The following is a 17968-nucleotide window of genomic DNA, read 5'->3' on the forward strand; positions in this document are numbered from 1 at the left end:
TAAGGCCTGCAACACGCTCCAGTTATCCTCGGAAAACACCAGCTCGCGCATATAGAGGTGCCAATAATATTTCATTTGTGCCTTTTGATGATACACTGGCCAACGTGGTCTCTTATCCTCTAATACAGTGATAGAGCATAACAGCTTTCAAGGAGCATCCACACCCGCTCCACTGAAGGGATCTGGCAGCTGGCACCTGGCAGTGTGGGAGGTTGAAGGGAAAGGAAAAGCAGAGAGTCGGGAAGAGGGAGTGTGCAGACGTCTTCGCTTTTATTTGACCAAGTCATACGTGGCGTTTATAGCCTGCTAATGGGTGGGTATTGCCAGCTAATTCTGACAGATGGTAACTAGACTATATAAACACACGCTTGGCTGTAGCGCGCGCGCACACACACACACACACACACACACACACACACACGCTATTGAGTGAGGGGGATGATTTCCCTGCCACTGTACACAGACTCTCATCCAGCTAGTGTGAGTTTAAATAACAAGGTAGCTGGGGTAGTGGCAGCAGAGGCTTCTGGCAGATTTGGACTCCACTGCCAATACCCCCGGCACCGCCGCTGCACTTGCTGTTTATGCGCCTGCTAGCTTGATGAGAGCGAGTGTGTGTACACGAGCCGGGGGCTCACACCCCTGCTCATAATGTAGACGTAGCCATATTTGCTTAGAGACACCCCCAGAGGAGCCTAGCAAATGACCCACACCCCATGCTGCAGAGGAAGACAAACCTCGCCCTCTCCCCCAGGTCTCTGCCAATCTGTCCTGGGAGAAAATTCCTTCACCCCCCCCCCAGAGGGTGATCAGTTCAGCCCTGCACCTGTGAGCACGACCCACCAGCCGAAGCACCTGCGAGAGAGAATTCTGTGGCCAGGTCTGCACTAAAAAGTTCGGGCAACCCAGCTACGTCACTCGGGTGTGAAATATCCACAGCCCTGAGCGACGCAGAACCCCTCCCATCGGCGGAGCGAGTGTCTAACCCTGAAGTGCTGCAGCTGTAGTGGTTTCAGCATAGACACAGCCCCAGTCCCACGGCAGCTGGCACTGGCTGTGTGAAAGGACCAGAGCAAGAGGCCATTCAAGGACCCATCTCTGGCTTTACACAACACCCGCTGCCTGCTGGGTCAGGACTTTTGGGGAGCTGGGGTGCGCCTGAAGGAGCTGTCCCAGCCCAGTGCATGCGATCAGCAAAGCTGAGAATTAACAATACCTGCACGTTGCATCCAAGGCTTCCTTTGCGCCTCGAAAGTGATCATTTTGCCTCGTGTATCGCCGTAAGGAGTTGCAGCTGATGAGGATTATCCTCAGTTACAGGGCTGGGAACTGCCTCACGGAGACGTTAGGAGACTTACCCAAGCTCACGCGGGTGAGTCACTGGGAGAGCTGGAAATATAATTCAGGCGTCTTGACTTCCAGCCCACCCCCCTGCTCTGAGCACTGGACCCCACGCCTCTCTCGGAGTTGGGAATATCACCCAGCACTCTCCACCCCCAGTCCCCTTCCCTAGTGGCTAGACTACGCTCCCTTCTTGGAGCCAGGCCTGATTCCCAGCCCTCCCGGCGCTAACCATTAGACTCCCCTCCCCACGCTGGGAATAGAGCTCAGGAGTCCTGACTCCCCGTCCCCACTCGCCGCCATTAGCATAAGCAGCTGCCTCTGAGCGGTAGCACATTCCAGGCTCCCAGCGGCCAGAGACAGACCTGCCATTTTATACCCACGCTGCAGCGCAGATTCCAAGCAAGGCCCAGCTTCAGGGGGTGAGACAAAAGCGACCTTTTCCTGCCTGAGGCGCCGGGAGCACGCTGACCTCATTGCAGCAAAGCGTTACCGTTCCTTGGCTGAATTGCCAGGAACTGGGCCGAGCCTCTCTTGGCTGGTTGCCTGCCCAACTAGTGGGAGACATCCCGAGCTCGTCTTGGCAGGGAGGTGCCTCCTTCTGGCCAAGGTAGCAGGAGACCTGCTGAGCTCAAACAGTGCCTCCCATTGACTGAGCCAGTAGAAGCCGGCCTGAGCTTGTCTTGGCTGGACGTGACCTTCCACTGGCCAAGGTGCTGACCTGATCCTGCCTGCCGGTCGCCTTCCCTTTGGCTTGAGCCAGTAGCAACCACAGCGGGCTAGGCTGGGAGAGGGCTCACGCTGATCCGGCCTCAGCTGGAAGGTGACTTTCCCAGCCTCCCTTGCGCTGGGCCCAGCCAGACAGGAGACGTGGCTGCTGACGTGTCCACTGAATTGCTGCCTGACTTTGGGCAAGTCATTTCCCCGGTCCGCCTTCCCGCCCCCCGGGGTGGGCTGCACACCAGGTGGGACCTCTGCTGCTAAAAGCGTCCGTCTCTCCTGCTTGAGCTAGAAGACCCCACCCCCGTGGCAAGCTCGTCAACCTCACAAAACACCACTAGAGGGGGACAGAGAGCCACACTGCGTGGGTGTGGTTTGCATTTCGGGTGTAAGTGGCAGGGACTGTCCCTCGCTGCCTACACGATGCCTCGCCCTGCTCTTGGTTGGGGCCGCTAGGGGCTTATGTAACATACATCAGAATAATCCCTGAGCTTGCTGCCATGCTCAGAGACCCCAAGGCCACCCTAGCGGGCAGCCAGAGAGCAGCAAATCCGCTGCGTGCTGCTGCCCTGCTCCGATTTATACTTTGCATCGGGGACGGCTCTGATTGCAGGGCCTGGATCCCATAGATACAATGCCCTTAATGCCCCCCCATTTCTGCCAGGGGACCCTCCCCCGGGCTTAGCCCCTAGGAGCTTTGCTGTTTGCCTCTTTGCTCCCTTTCTAAGCCCTCTTCTCAGCCCACTAAGAAGCCCTCTGGGGAGCCGCCGCCGCGCTCTCTTATTCCTGTGCAAGGGGCCTGATTCTGCTCTTGTCTACGCTGAGCTAAATCCGGAGTCAATGTGCTGGAGCTGGCGTTCGCCCCAGTGCGGAACCGGCGTGGTCCAAAAGCGGTTTTATTTTTAGCGGAGTTCTTTAAGAACGATCCAACCAATGAAACATACAAATATTCAGCTTTTTGGATGCTTCTCCAGCTGGTTTGCCCGGGCGCCAGCTGAGCCGGTTAAATCATCAGCTTCTTGCTGACGCCTCAATTCCCTTCTTCTGCAGCGACGGAGCTGTTATTCTCCCCGACTGTTAAGTGCTAAATAAACTGAAGCTTCAAATGGGGCCCTTGGGTGGGACAGAAAATGCGGTGGGTTTAGGGATGCCGACGTCTTCACTATTGTTATTATTTATAGAGAGCCACGGGTGCTGTAGGAAACATTTAGCACAGGATCCTGCTGTCCCTGACATCAGAGAGTAACTGCGCTCAAGTTAAACCTGATCCATTAGCAGCAGAAGACCTGTGGTTGGGGCTGGTTGAAAATGGTCCATCAAAACTGTTATCTGGGTCTCCGCCAAACACTTTTGTTCACTGAAAGCATCTGTTTTCGGCAGGACATGTTGCTATCTTCTTGAAGTACCAAATGCCTGAATCTTTTTGTTTTTCGGCCGAAAACCGGACATATTTATATTCAAAATAGTGCCGCAGTGCCTCGTGGGAATTGTAGTTTGGATGCCTTAGGCACCGGTTCTCCTCTCTAGGCTGGGCTCTCTGCCTTGACTATATCTCCAGTGATGCACCACAGCTAGGGACTCCTATGATGCACCCGTCTCCCCTTGAGGGGAGAAAGTGGTGCATCGTGGGAGATGTAGTCTGACACCAGAAAAGCCCCAGGATTCATGTATCTTGCAGCCCCATCGTCTAAGCTCTCAGCAATGGGACAGCGACCCATATTCCCACTGATTTAGGAATGTCCTTGAGCACAGTCCCCTGTTTGCGCGCGCACACACACACACACACACACACACACACCCACACACCTGGTACTGCTTTTCAAACAAAGAACTTACCTGTTCCTGGGGTCGTCTCTGGATTCCTCTTCTTTTCCCATGACGTTGCCTGTTAAATTTCTTTATTAAAAGGTTCAATTTCTCTTTCCCCTCTGTCCCTGACTTTCCCTGCGTGTCTCTATGGCCATGAGACTGTGCACCCAGCCCCTCCACCCTTGTCCCTTTTCAGTGACCGGGACATGGGTGGTCGTGGAGTCTAGTGATTGGAGCAGGCATCGGTAGCCAGGGATCGGAGCCTAGGAAGAGTCAGAGGCCAGGTGCCAGAGCCAAGGGTCAGAGCTGACATCTGCTGTCAGGATAGGGTGACCAGATGTCCCAATTTTATAGGGACAGTCCCGTTTTTGGGGTCTTTTTCTTCTACAGGCTCCTATTACCCCCCACCCCCTGTCCCGATTTTTCACACTTGCTGTCCGGTCACCCTGTGTCAGGAATGGGATCCAAGGGTCAGGATTGAGTTTCCTGGAGAGAGACAAGACTGAAGCCAGGGCAAGGACAGGCCTTCTCACAGCCATGGGCACAAATGTTGAGCAGCGGCTGAACTGCTGCGGCTGCTGGCTGCCGACCAGGGTAGGCAATTCAGCAGCCTCCCACAAGCCAGCTGCGACTGGCTCGGCCCCAGACCCTGGTTCCTGACACCCTCCAACCCCTAGCCAGGTGCTTTGCTGACCTCCGCGCTGAGATCCCGGTGGGAGGTTATCACATGCAGAGCTGAGATGCTCCCCTGGCTGTCTCTTTCTTTTCTCCCAGAGTCAGGCATATTTGCCTCCCTCACTTTTTGACGGAAGGTCTTTTACCAATGGATTGAGCCAGGCAGTCGTGCACGCAGACCCTGCTGGCTTGAGCAGCAGAGCAGAAAATGTCACTGCGTTTCCCATCTCTCCCCTCTCACCTCCAGGTTTCCGCTCAGTTTTGCGTCTCCTGTTTTCTTCTTCTGGGCTGCGGTCCCGGATTCTCTCTAGTCCATGGCTTGGCTTAATTCTGCAGAGCTCACTGTGGGGAGAATCTGCTAGTGGGGAGGTTCTGGTTAGCGACTTGTCCGCGGTATTCTCATCCTCGTGTAGTGCCCTTTGAGAGCTGAGATTTTAGAGGGCTTTGAATAGAGGTCTGCATTCAGTTCCGAGAGAGCTGCCGAATCTGTCTTATCCCTGGGTCTGCCCTACCCTGTCCCTGTATCAGCCCCCTCGCCAGAGCCCTGGCACTCAGCAATGGGCCATATCTCCGTAGCCAGGGCCGGCTCCAGGCAGCAGCATCCCAAGCAGGTGCATGGGGCGGAAATCTGCAAGGGGCGGCAGTCCCTGTGTTTTTGCCCCCAAGCAGCGCCCCGAATTGCCGCTGCGGACGGCGGGGGCAGCCCGTGTGCCATTAGGGCGGCTCGCATTTCCATGGCGGCACAATTCGCCTATGTTCACCTGTCCTGTTCAGCCGGCTGAAGACAGAAGCTGCTGCCGAATTGCCGCCACCGAGGAAACGCGCGAGCCGCCCTAAGGGCACACGGACTGCCCCTGCCGTCCGCGGTGGCAATTCGGCGAGCTGCTTGGGGTGGCGAAAACAGTAGAGCCGGCCCTGTCCGTAGCCTCGCCAATCTCGGCATTGTCTCAGCAACTTCTCCTATTCTTGTGCGTACGACCAACTTCTCTGAGAATCCTGTGTCAATTACACACCCTAAGAGCCTCTTCTGAACCCTTCTCCTTTTCTTCCCTTGAATTTCTTTCTATTTCTTTGTGTCTGTTTTTTCTCTCTCTCGCCTTCACTCTCCCCTGTGTTCCCCCTTGGCTCTGAAACTGCACCCAGCTGCTCTGTTCGTAATGTGAATGCTTGAACTGTCCCTTCTGAACAGGTGCTTGGCTATATCGACTCAGGCCCAGTGCTGATCACACAGTTCTGGGCTTTGTGCTGAGCGGGTGACATCCCAGTGTCGAGCTGAGATGCTCTGGGCAGATGGACTCTTTGGAGACTCAAGCTGCCAAACTTTTAACAAGCCTCACTTGAGCATGTGCGAACTGAGATTTTTCAAACCCGTATAACTCAGCCACACATGGGTGATTTTTCACAGGGACGGGAAAAGGCACATCCCTGACCCCAGGGTGATATCCCCCACCCTCCGCCGACTTTCGAGGCCCTGCTCCAAAGCACGGCCATCCTGAACAAAATGGGTCATGTGCCTTTTTTTTTTAAACATGGCCAGAACAACGTATTTCCCCTTAATCTCCTTCTTGGAAACAGCTGAATCATTTTTGCTGAAACTTTCCAAACCTGTTCAGCTCAAGGCAGACAGCTGGCATGGAAAATGTTAGCCTGAATGCTTAAAGTATGGTGAAGTTATAACAGGCAACTGGAAACAGGGTCTTATAAGGGATGTGTCAGGCAACCTTAACTATAGGCATTCTTACCTCCTAGAATATATATGCCATCCATCTATTCGTCTATCTATTGAGCTGTCTCTCTGTTCATATTAGGCTTTATAAAACCACCCCAAATCATACATATGGGCCCTAAACTCCTTGACTTTCTTTCTTTCTTTCTTTCTTTCTTTCTTTCTTTCTTTCTTTCTTTCTTTCTTTCCACTTTATCCAGTGTGGCAGAGAAGGGAAGACGCTGGGGAAAGGCAGACAGACCTTGCACTGACCTTAGACAGACATCCAAAGATAAACAGCCCATACAGCCAGAGCTCCACCCACCTCTCCCCCATCCTGACCCCACTAAGAATGTGCAGAGGCACATTTGAACTGTGGGGCTGGCTCCATGTCTTACCGGCACTGCTAGCCAGCTTGGCTGTTGGAGAACGAGATGTGCCAGCTCTTTAATTGCAGGCTGTGCGGTGACTGATGTGGGAGGAGAGGCGTAAATTTCCCCAACACCTTCTCTGCTGTGAATTATTCATTGAACCTGCTTTCTAGCAGATTGTTGCTTTTATGCTTGGAATTCTCTCGCTCTCTCTTTTTAATTAAAAGCTTTGAGGGATGTTAATTAACGAAGCTTCACGGTTAGAGACAGGCAGGGCCTGGAAGAGCAGATCAGACCCCTCCTGCCCCGGGAGCTCTGCCAGTAGGGTCTGCGTCTACTCACCCCACCCTCTCCCCGTCTTTTGCATAGACGGTGGGGTGGAGGAGGGGAGTGTCTGTGCTGTGGCTTCTCACAGGTGCTGCACAGAAGGTAGAAGCCAGGAAGAGGGCAGCAGAGGGTGGCTATAACATCTCTTTGTGCTGCCTGGATCCCACCCCCCAGCCAGAGCTGGAGTAGTCACCGTGAGTCCACAGCCCCAAATGGACTGGGCATGGCTGAGCAATAGGACCCCAGTTGTCCCACCCCCGGCCACGCCCCTGGGGCTAAGGAAAGGGAAGCGGAGGGCTGCGTACACCATATTCTCCCCAGGTCTGTTGTGGCAGCTACACGGCGTCTAGGGACCAAAGGGGCAGCCAGAATCGGGCCACCAGAAGCAGTGACTTGACCCAAGGGTTGCAGAGCGCGTGAGAGCCGGCACAGAACCCAGGAGTCCTGACAGCCAGGCCTTGCTCTAACCCTTAGGCCGTGCTCCCTCTCCTCCCATTTGCACAACCCCTGTAATGTCAGAGGTCCCCACGGCATCCTCCCTCCCACGGGCCCAATGCACCGGATGGAAGGATCCGCTGCCAAGACACAGAGCAAGGCTCGAGCCCTCTGGAATTGCAGGGAAACAGGTGTTGCATGGCTTTGATCCTCCAGGACTTGGAAGAGGTTCAAGAGGCATGGCTTGCGGGGCCGAGGCGACGCTCCCTCCCTCCAGTCGGGAAGGGAGAGAGACAGACAACCCCTGTCTGGCAAGGCGCTGCCTTGCTGTGCGAACAAAGGCGGGAGGCACATTTCACAGGGGCCGGGAGCCCCGGAAGGCCCAGACTTTGTTTCAAGACGCCAGAGCGACAAGAGAAAAGGAAGAGAGCATGAAAGGCAATTTCATGCCTGGGCTAGCGCTGGCTGTTCCTTTCCTTCCGATGCGCCAGAGGCCCGTTGAGCATTCACCATCCCGGGGTAAAACAATCAGCAGGCCCTCCCGTGAGCAGGGGGCTTTTCAGGAGACCCCCTGGTGGTGACAGCAGGCAGCACAGGCAGGGATGTTAGAGTGCCACAGAGAGCCACCGGATCTGTCTGCGTCCAGCAGCCTCGACAAAGAATCCCCTTTATAGTCATCCCAGCCAGTCCTTTCTCTCCTCTACCTCAAGGGACAGTATGAAACCCACTGGGAAGTCTCAGCCGTCCCTGCAGCTGCCGGCTTGCAGAATCAATTGATCAGTGTATGTGTGAAACATACACACACGTTTAAATTCTGGGCAATTATTTGATTTAACCCTGCTCTTTCTTTTTCTTTCTTTCTTTCTTTCTTTCTTTCTTTCTTTCTTTCTTTCTTTCTTTCTTTCTTTCTTTCTTTCTTTGAATTTTCCATTCCATCCTTTGCTATAGTGCCCAAGCACTTACGTTCATGCCCCTTTTAATTTGTTATTTTGGGGAAGAAATGCTTCAAAAGGGGATTTTTCCCAAGACATTTTTCTTGGGGGAAAATAGCGGTTTTCCCAACCACCTCTAGCAGCTACCCACATTGATAGTGGAGCAGGGCATCAGGGGATCTTTAAAGAGTAAATGCCAGAGACTCGTTTGCACAACTCTGGCCATGTAAAGGAGGTCTTTACATCCATGTTAAGGGTCCTTTACCTTGCCAGTGTGATGTAAAGAGATCTTAGTATACAGGAGAATCTGGCCTGACAATTTCAAGCCTGATCCCAGAGTGTATGATTTCTGGCAGCACAGCACCCTTTAGGATAAGTGCCTGCTTTGAACAAGGAGCACCGCCTACTGAACCACCCACAAATATACAACCTCTGGATTATTACTGACCTGACCTGCTATTGCTTAGCTTGTGATAATTACTAAGATCACAGTTAGAGGGACTATGGCAGCAGGCCAACCTTCTTTTTTTTGGAAGCAACAGTCTAGATTTATGCGTCTAGCGCTTCTTAATTGTGTTCCAAGCAATCCTGTTCTCTTGACTAATTCTTGTAGGCTCATGTACTCGTGGTGTCTCTCCTTGGATCAGGACCTGACGGCTCCTGCTTTGTTAATGGAAAACCGTGAGTCATCCAGCAAAGGTTAAATGGTGCCGCGAGCGAATGCGACATTGACAGAGGTACTGGAGAGTTAGCCCCGGAAAGATAGAGTTTGTTCAGAGCTAGGAACCTCTCGCGGCAATTCGTACGGTGTTCCTGCTGGTTAGGGTTATTGGGAAATGGCCACGCTTGCTAATAAAATCCTCCAGTGTTGAGGGAATCCCTGGTGCAGAGGAAAAAAAAAAGAGATGGAGCCGTGGGAAGAAAGGAAGGAAGGGGTCTCCGTGAAGAGATGGATGACAAAGATGAGGGCAAGTGGGGTCAGCAAGGCAGATGGTAGAACACCCTGGGCCACCTAGCATAGGCAATGGAGAATGAGAACTCCTGGGTTCTAGCCTCAGTTCTTAGAAGGGAATGTAGTCTAGTAGCTGGAGCAGGAGTAGCTGGGAATGGGGACTCCTGGGGCTAGGAGAGCGTGTTGGCTAAATAATAGTGCCACTAGGAAGTAGAGCAGGAGGTCGAGTTAGGACTTGTGGGTTCTCGGCCTGGCCATGAGAGGGAGCGTAACTCTGGGTGGGTGGGGTTTAGTCCCGGCACTGCTGTGTGTGAACTTGGCGGAGTGATTCTGTCTCTCTAAAATGAAGGTAACACCCCTGCCAGACATTGGGGTGTTGTGCCGCTTCATGAATGGAGGTTGTGACATTGCGCTCCATGTGCATTATGAAAATATGCTTATGAGTGTGAATATGATGTAACTGGAATATGCTTTATGCAGAAGGGCTCTTGTAAGGTATCATTACAAAGCTTATAATCGACTGAGTGGGATCATCCTATTTGTACGCATGTATCATTCTTATATCTAAAGCTAGAACTATAAGATATAACGCTGAGGTCCTACTGTAATTATGCAAAGTGTGGGCCATTCATGGTGGTTTGGAATCCTGATGGCTCCCATTGACTAGGACGGTTGGTTGTAGATGGTTTATTCACCTGCAAGCCTTCCTGTGTACATGTGGGCCAGCCAGTGGGTAATGGAGAATGAGGTCTCACAGGACATGTGACCATGTCACAGGATACTGGAATCCATCTTAAATCTGGTATTTTTCCATTTAGAAGGAGGGGCGGGGACCCAGAGAGGCAAAAGATTCCTGCCTTGTGCCAAAGCTATAAAAGGGGGTGGAGCAGGACAAAGGAGGCTGCCAGTCATGAGAACGTCCCTGTTTACCACCTGAGATGCTGCTGGAACTAACAAGGCCTGTACCAGGGGAAAGGGTTGGGCCCAGACTAGGAAGGAGTCTAGTCTGTGAAAGAAGCTTATTGGACCATCTCTGAGGGTGAGATTTACCTGTAATCAGTTTCTTAATGTATTAGGCTTCGACTTGTGTGGTTTTGCTTTATTTTGCTTGGTGACTTACTTTGTTCTGTCTGTTATTACTTGAAACCACTTAAATCCTACTTTTTATACTTAATTAAAATCACTTCCGTTTATTAATAAACCCAGAGTAAGTGATTAATACCTGGGGGAGCAAACAGCTGTGCATGTCTCTCTATCAGTGTGATAGAGGGCAGACAATTTCTGAGTTAACCCTGTATAAACTTTATATAGAGTAAAACGGATTTATTTGGGGGTTTGGACCCCATTGGGAACTGGGTGTCTGGGGGCTGGTGGCAGGAAACCCGCAGAGCTGTTTTCACTTAAAGCCTGCAGCTTTGGGGGCATGGCCCGGACCCTGGGCCTGTGTTGCAGCAGGCGAGCGTGTCTGGCTCAACAAGACAGGGTTCCGCAGTCCCAAGCAGGCAGGGAAAACGGGCTCAGAGGTAATTCCAGCACGTCGGGTGACAGTCCCAAGAGGGTTTCTGTTACCGAACCCGTCACAGAGGTCCTGGCTCGTTTCTCTGATGATGTGGAGGATTATGACTTAGGGGAGGGGGAAGAAGCAGCAAGCTCCATGTGACAACCTGCAAAAAGGACTTGTCCTGCCAGTGCCATGGAGGGGTGGCTGTGTCCTGTGTGTGGCCATGCCTGAGATTGAAGCCAGGGGACCTTGGTGCCTTGCTGGCAGCCCACAGAGCCCCAAAGAATCCTCTCCCCATGACTGAGCCTGTAGCAGCCACACTGAGCTGCTGTCATCTTGCAAGTGAGTCTCTGAAGCACTTTACAAGCAGTCCCTGAGTGCTACTAACCCTCAACATCAGGGGCAGGGCGTGACAGGTTCACACAGCTCAGCTCAGGCTGGGATTAGGCAGAGAGAGCTGGGCCAGGCTGCAATGGGGGTCGGAGGGAACAGAGGGGGAACTTGCGAGTTGGGGATCAGGGGAGCCTGTGTTTTGGTGCAGGAGTTTGGCTCCCTGTGACGCGATTGCCCCCAGTCTTAGAGCCCAGGTGACACCCCAACTCTGCTGCCCCCATCTTTGAGTGGCGGCATGAGCACAGATAACTGGTGAACCCCAGTCCTGCTGCACCATGAACCCAGAGCCATCCTGGTCAGTTTCTGGCTGCAAACTCCATGAGGTTTCTGGTCGACGTGCTCTCTCCCGCTCACTCTCAGGAGCCCTATGAGGACGACAAGAAGGAACTTGCTGAGCTGAGCAGACGTTTTGGGCTTGGCATTCACCGCAAGGCAGAGACAGGGTGTTGGGAGCAGAGGGAGGGGAGGGCAGGGTTGTGTTTTGCCGGAGTCCTGGTCTCCTCACTGCAGCAGAAAGGAGAATGAAACTCTGTTGCCAAAAACCAAAAAAAGATCCAGTGCTACAAGTGTCTGTTAGGATTGGAGCAAGTGGGAGCCATTTCTGAGCTTCACAGGTATCACATGGACCTTCCTGCAAATAGAACTCAGAGCCTCAGGCTGCTAAAGCACAGCTTCTTGGTACTTGAGCCAAACAGGGATGCAAACAGAGTTGCCGCCAGAGTAGACCAGATCCCAAGATCCATCTAGTTCAATATCCTGTTTCTGACAGTGGCGAGCACCAGATGCTTCAGAGGAAGGCATAAGAACCCTGCAGAAGGCAGATGGGTTAATCCTGTTAGCAGTATAGGAGCTATGACCCACAGTCAAGCAGTTCTGATTCCATCCTGAAGAGGGTAGCGTTATGTTAGCTCCTCCAGCCCATGCTCCAGTTGCTCCCTGCCACATTCCGAGAGGGTCAATATGAGTTTCAGCCACAGCAGAGTTGTTTGCTAGGATTGTGCCGAAGCCCCATAGTGTGCACCGACCTCTGGCAGGCTAGAGTTTTCCGGATCCTGGTTCTTGTGGTGTTTTGTTTTTATCATGCACCCTGCTCTGATCCTCGTGGTAAAAAAATAATCATAATTCCAGTTGGAAAACCTCCTCTTGGAGTCTGTGCATGCAGAGATATGTCAGCCTTGGAGCCTGGCGGAGTCTTCCCTCTGTAGCCTGAAACCATTTTCAGGCAGTGTGAACGTCTGTAATTTAGTCAAAACTTTTCCCCTTAAAGCTGCTGACGCAGGGTTACAGGCCAGCTCTTCGGTAACCTCAGATGGCTTTTACCCCACGCCCTCCCCAGCAAATCACACACGGTGGGTGAGGAATGTGGTTTGCCTTTTCAATAATGGCTGGGTTTTAAGAAAATGATGAATTTTAATCTCCATATTCTGCTGAAGATGAAAGAAATTGCTGCTGTAATTAGGAAACCACAAGTTTAATGAGGCCCCTCCCATAGGGATTGAACCTGGGGCCCTTGGCACTGCAAGTGCAAACTTCTAGTGCTTAAGCTAACAGAACTGCTCCATTAAGGAGGAGGCAGTATTAGACTCAGAGGGTGTCATACCTGGTGTGGCCACAAGAGGGAGACAGAGAGCTATACGTTGTGAGCAAAATCCAGCCCTTTTCAGCAAAAAAATTAATCTGGTGCCATAAAAATGTTCCTGTTTCATTAGTGTGTCATTTATTAAGTGTTACAGTAGCTTCTAGGAGCCCCAGACATGGACCACTGTGCTTGGTGCTGTACATTATTTATTAAGTGTATTACGGTAGCTCCTAGGTGCTCCAGTGATGTTGTGAAGGCCAAGACTATAAAAGGGTTGAAGAAAGAACTAGATAAATTCATGGAGGATAGGTTCATCAATGGGCAGGGATGTTGTCCCCAGCCTCTGTTTTCCGGAAGTTGGGAATGGGCGACAGGGGATGGATCACTTGATGATTCCCTGTTCTGTTCATTCCCTCTGGGGCACCTGGCATTGGCCATTGTTGGAAGACAGGATACTGGGCTAGATGAACCTTTGGTCTGACCCAGTCTGGCCGTTCTTATGCTGATGGACCAGGACCCTGTCACGCTAGGTGCTACTGTAATACACCTAATAAATAATGTACTGCACCTAGCACGATGGGGTCTCGGTTCGTGGTTGGGGCTCCTAGCTGCTACCGTAATACACCTAATAAATAAAGTACAATGCCTAGAGCAGTGGGGTCCAGGTACATGGCGAGGGCTCCTAGGTGCTACCGTAACATACTGAATAAATAATGTACACCACCTAGAACGTTGGAGTCCTAGTCCATGACTGGGCCTCCTAGGAGCAACAGTAATAATAGTACTAATTATTAATAATAAAAGCCCCATATGCTGATGGGGGAGGATTGCTCATAGTTCAGGCACGGCAGCAAACTGCCTTCTGAGGTCCCTTTCACAGGTCCCAGGCTAGGAGTATACCAGGGGAAAAGGATACTGGGGTGGGAAAGCAGGACTCAGCAGAGTGGGGATTCCAGACAGCTCTGTGGCCCTTAGGTTAAGGGCTGACTTGATCACCGTCTATAAGTACCAACACGGGGAACAAATATTTAATAATGGGCTCTTCGCTCCAGCAGACAAAAGTTTAATGAGATCCAACGGCTGGAAGTCAAAGCTGGAAAAAATTCAGATTGGAAATAAACCGCAAAGTTTTTAGCCATGAGGGCACAGGTGGCGGCGGCTCCTAATTTTTCCTAGGGGTGCTCAATTCCCATTCTGCCCTAGGCCCTGCCCCCTTCCCCCAAGTTCCACCCCACCTTTTCCCGCCCCTACTCCACCCCTTCCACCAAGGCCCCACCCTGCCTCTTCACACCCCTGCTGCGCCCTGCCTCTCCATGCCTCTTTCCACCCCTTCCCTCGAGCACACCACATCCTTGCTCCTCCCTGTCCCTTCCAATGCCTCCTGCACACCACTGAACAGCTGAACAACCCTGGAGCACCCATGGAGTCCCTGCCTATGCGTGAGAGCAATTAACCATTGGGACAACTTACTTAGGGCTGGGTGGATTCTTCATCACAGGCAATTCTAAATCAAGATTGGCTGTTTTTTGTTTGTTTGTTTTAAAAAAGCTCCTATTCAAACCGGAATTAATTCAGGGAAATCCTGTGGTCTGTGTCACGCAGGATGTCGGACTAGGTGGTCTTGATGGTCCCTTCCGGCCTTGGAATCTTGGAATGTATGAAAGGTTCCAGAACGCGGCTAATGTCAGGAGAAGGCGCCCCAGCATGAAAAGCCGTCCAGGTTCTGTTTAGTGGAAGGAAAAAGAAGATCCTAGCACGATCATTGAAGACTTTGGCCGTAATGGGCGCTCCCCATCCATACCGCTAACTGGAACTCAAGGCTTAGGTTGGAGACCCGGTCTTAGGAGGGACTCTGGGAAGGGGAATGGGAAACCAAACCTCTTTCTTGCCCCGTGGAGAGAACAGCTCCTACTTCTCAGCAGTGAGCTCAGAGATGTGCCCAGGAAGGAGTTCACATTACACAGCCCCTCACCCCCGCACTGTCAGTAAGAGAATAAAGGGCTTGAGTCACCCACCCCCACCCCATGCGCTGCCAGGAAAAGACCTTGACTCATGCTCTTTCTTCCTTCACCATTGTCCTTGTCAGCACAAAGATCCTCATGGAATAAACAAAATCCCCCTCCCCCTACACTCGCTGGCACAGAGTCGACCAGCAGCATCTCTGTCTGCCAGGCTACATTGCAGCTTTAGGCGTGTCCCCTGTCTGTCTCCACTGGGTTGCCGGGAATGGTGGATTTAACCGAGGGGGGTGGCGGTTTTATATTAGAGATGAATCAAGAGGTGCTTAAAGCACATATCGATTGCCACTGGCCAATCAATGTTCATTTTTGTACTGATAAACATAGAACAGGGAAGAATCATTATGACATTGACAAAAATGTTAGCGAAATAATTACCAGAAAATTCATTCCCACTGAAGGCTACAATTAAAGCTCCTTCGTTCCGGGATACAGACCCACCGTAGGCTCCGGGCTAGAAATGAGTGAGCGGGTTCAACAGAATAAGGGAAATGGGCAATATTTTCAAAAGCGCCTAAGTGACTTAGGAGCTCACTGTGTCCTTGGAGTCGTAGCCCTAGATTTTAAAGGCTAGAAGGGACCAGTCTGATCATCTAGTCCAGCCGGTCTCAGCTGAGAACTGTGGTGGCTGTGAGCTGGTGTAAATGAAGCTGACATAATTTTGTAGTGTAGACCCGGCCCGAGTGAGTTTCCCAGCCCTGAAGATGAGCTCTGGGTAAGCTTTAAAGCTGGTCTCTCTCACCAATGGAAGCTGGTCCGATAAAAGATATTACCTCACCCACCTTGTCTCTCTTTTTAAAGAAATCGTCAACCAGCTCTGCTTCCAGCAGTGGTAACTACGGACAACATACACACCTGCCACTAAGAACTAAGGTCCAGAACCTCAAAGGCCCAGCTCATTCCAATCAACGGGGGTGAGGCACCGAAATAGCTTTGAGGATCTGGGCCGAACTCATTACATGGTGGCTGCCGAACACGCTGCAGATGGTGACACCTTCCAGTCACTATTGGTGCCTCAGATGGACTCAGGTCACTGACACAAAGTACCTGCCTTGAGCTCTTCTAGTCAATTTCCCCACGTAGATAAGACCTTATACCTGACTGTAAGCTCCTTGCAGCATGGACTAGCTGTTTGTCCTATGGGGTGCTGGTCCATGACTGGAGTTCATAGGCACTACCGTAATACACCTAATAAATATTGCACAGCACCTCGCACAGTGGGAGTCCGGTCCATGACTGAAGCCCCTAGGTACAACCACAATACATAGTGACGGCTCCACATCCTATCCAAGCTGTTGCCTGGTAGAGTTTAACCTTGCCAATATTTTCTGGGTTCACTGCTCATTGCTGCTGCTCGGTTGGAAATCAGGATCAACACAGCAAATCAGCTCAACGGGTCCATCTAGTTCATTCTAATAGTGGCCCATGCCAGGTGCATCAGAGAGAAAGGTCACAAAGCTTTTAGTGGACAATTTACGGCATGACGTGCCCATGTGGAAGTTCCTCCCCGGCTGTTGGAGGCTGCCGCTGCTGCCGCAAGCCGGGGACATTAGGAGTGGCCAAGCCAGCTCTGTTACAGAACAAGGAAAAGGTCAGAATAATTAAGAATAACTTTTATTTATAAAGTACAACCCGCCCCCGTCTCCCTTGGCCAAGTCACTGGGGGCTCCACGCAGGCTGTTAAAAGCCGCCATTTAAAAAATAAATAAATAAAAGGCATGATTGTACTGTCACCTTTCCCGGAATATATTATACCTTAATTAACACACCCCGCCAGGAGACCTATTAGGACAGGAGTGTCGCCTGCTGTTGGATGCGGGGAAGGGCGGCACGGGGGATGAGATCGTGAATGAAGGGAAGATCCGCTGCTGCTCTGGACTGGCAGCCCACATTCATTCCTGGCCAGGCCCACGGATCTGTGTGTGTGCCGCTCGCGTTCTCTGCAGGTTGCTCGGGATGGGTGAAACTCATCGAGCTCGGTTCCCAAAGCCTGGCTTATCTTCCTCATTGTTCTGTAGGGTATAGCGGTGCCCAGAGGCTGCGCCAGCCGAGATCGGGGGCCCCTGGCACTAGGTGCGGTGCAAGCACCTAGCGAGAGGCAGCCCCTGCCTCGGAGAGCTTAATGTCTCATAGACGAGCTAGAGTTAAAGGCCCAGTCGGTCCGCAGCTTTTCTGCTGAGCTGGCCAGACGCGGTGCTAATTTTGATGCCATGGACACTCATTTGAGTTCAGGACTCTTTCCTCCGCCGCCTGCCCTGTAATTTAGATGCTTTTCAATTTCCAAGGGTGATTCAGTTTGAAAAACAAGCCACGGCTTTCTGACTAAGAGACGCTTGCACGAGGCAGTGGGAAAGCCTGTCCTGGGACGTCTCAGCAGAGCCAAGTGCATACGCGGCGTACAGTATGTTGACTATTGAGACTGATTTTTCTCTCTGCCCTGTCTCTGCGCCTTTACTCGCAGTCGGCCAGCAGCGGAATGCGAACAATGTGCAGAAGAGAAGCTTAAGAAGTAATTTAATCACGGCTTAGAAATCATAGGCACTGACTTTTCATTTTGTCAGTGGGTGCCCCACGCTGGCTCCGCTCCCTCCCCCGAGGCCCTGCCCCACTCCGTCCCTGGGGCCAGCTGCCACTCCATCTCTTTCCACCCTGGCTTTGCCTCCTCCCCGAAGCCCCCTCCCCTGAGTGCCCCTGGCCCCCACTCCCTCCTTTCTGCCCCCTCCTGCCTTAAGGGCAGTGGGGAGTGAGGGGGCAGAAGGGAGTGAGTGTTCGGGCAACCCCGCCCAACAGCTGATTGGTGCAGTCCCGCTGAAGAGCTGCTGAAGGAAGCTGCTGGGAGCTTAGGGTCAACCCCAGGACCGCCAAAGCAGCAAACCCGGCCAGCCCCGTGGGTGCTGAGTATAACCCACAGAACAGACCTTCTGTGTGTGTTTTTTTGGTCCCAACTAGTAGCAACGAGCCCACTTACAGAGACAGAGTTACATGGGTCTGATCTACAGCCTTAGCTAACAGCTCGTTGGCTTTTAGCTGATGCGGGAGAGGTTCCTTCACTAAGCTCTAGAGGCCCCAAGTTCAATCCCGCCTGCCGACGACTATCTGTCAGTGTTACATGAGCACCCTGTATTTTTTCTCCGTGGGTGCTTGAGCCCCCTGAGAACCCACAGAGTCTGTGCCTATGCCAGAAGTTCCTGCACGGGGAAATACTTGATG

The sequence above is a fragment of the Mauremys mutica genome, chromosome 20, assembly GCF_020497125.1.
Source record: "Mauremys mutica isolate MM-2020 ecotype Southern chromosome 20, ASM2049712v1, whole genome shotgun sequence".
Taxonomy (NCBI): domain Eukaryota; kingdom Metazoa; phylum Chordata; order Testudines; family Geoemydidae; genus Mauremys; species Mauremys mutica.